The sequence below is a fragment of the Candoia aspera genome, chromosome 4 (genome assembly GCF_035149785.1).
Source record: "Candoia aspera isolate rCanAsp1 chromosome 4, rCanAsp1.hap2, whole genome shotgun sequence".
Taxonomy (NCBI): domain Eukaryota; kingdom Metazoa; phylum Chordata; class Lepidosauria; order Squamata; family Boidae; genus Candoia; species Candoia aspera.
The window spans coordinates 106,928,463-106,930,286 of NC_086156.1; positions in this window are offsets into that span (position 1 = coordinate 106,928,463).

Consider the following 1,824-nt stretch of genomic DNA (forward strand, 5'->3'; position numbering starts at 1 on the left):
GGCGTTCCGTGTCATCATGCTGGCCACATGACCCGGAAGTGTCTATGACAACGCCGGCTCCAAGGCTTTGAAACGGAGATGAGCACCGCCCCCTAGAGTCGGACACGACTGGACTTTACGTCAAGGGAAACCTTTACCTTTACTATAGATATAGATATGGTAAAGGTACAGGTTTCCCTTGACATTATGTCTAGTCGTGCCTGACCCTAGGGGGTGGTGCTCATCTCCGTTTCAAAGCTGAAGAGCCGGCGATTGTCCATAGACACTTCCATGGTCATGTGGCCGGCATGACTACATGGAACGCTGTTACCTGCCCGCTGAAGTGGTACCTATTAATCTACTCACATTTGCATGTTTTCAAACTGCTAGATTGGCAGGAGCTGGGACTAGCAACGGGGAGCTCACCCCCTCACACAGATTCGAACCGCCAACCTTCCGATCAGCAAGCTCAGCAGCTCAGTGGTTTAACCCACAGCGCCACCACATCCATTTCTGTGTGTTTGTTTGTGTGTGTGTGTGTATAGTGTCCCACAGATTTTAGTTGTAGTTACATCTTTGAAAATTAATCTGTGCCCACATTCTGTTTAGAGATAATTAGATATGATTAATCTTATTGCAGCTTTGACCTTTCTATCCACTTCATGTGAAAACTGAAATGCAGCTTGATCATAGATCAAGGCATCCTGTTGTTAAGAGTGATATTTCAGGCACTTTCTAAAATTATAGCTTTCAGGAAACATTTTGAGCATCACGTAATTGATGGACAAGGTATAGAGCTTGATGATAAATGAAAGGTGTACTTACATAACTCCATCTTGAAGTTCCTGAAAAGGATGTTGTCTGAAAGAAATGGGATCAGAAAATGTTGAGAATACAGAAATAATGCCAGCAATGTTAATTTCTCCATGTTGATGATATGTGTGATGAATAGCATGAGGCTCATCAACATCACATTGAATACTACGATTCTTGCACACCACTTGAGGCATCCCTATTAGCAGTGACTCCATGAATACTAGCATCTTCCATGAAAGTCTTTGTTCTGTATACAAATGCCCTTGTCTGCAACAAGATCCTTGAAGTAGATTGGACTGACCTGACTTTTTGAGATGTTTTTCAGACAAAAATAGACAGTGCAACATACTATCAAATCAACTCACAGAGCTTTGGGGCAGCTGCATTTTGGTACCTGTAAAATAAAATGAAAAAAAAGTTGATCATGGCTCATATAAGCCCCACAGATGTTAGTGGTAGTTACATCTTCATAAATTAATCTGTATACACATTCAATATTAAGAGATAATCAAATATGATTACTTACGATGGAGGTTTCACCTTTTTATCTACTTCATCTGGAAACTGAAATGTAGCTTGAAGCTAGATCAAGGCATCCTATTTTTGAGAGGGGTATTTCTTTAGCTTTTGTTATTACAGGAAAACATTTTTAAAGAAACTGTATTAAATTTCAAAACATAAGTAAAACATATAAAAATAGAAAGAGATTGAAGGAAAAAAAGAACAAAAAAAGAATAAACTGAAAAGTGCAGAAATAAAAGAAAGAGACAGGAAAAAGAGTGACTTCTGACCATCTTTAGTACAGATAGAAACATAAAAATACAATAACCTCTTACTCTATTTTTAACTATAAAACACATTATTTCTACACTCTTGTACAATCCTAATTGTCAAATCCCAAAATCAAAACTTCATCTTTTTCAGTTTCAAGCAAGAAATCCAAAAGTGGTTTCCAAGTAGAAACCAAGTTAGGTGAATTATTTTATTTAATCCATGTAGTTAGTTTCACCCTCTTTGCCAGCTCCATTA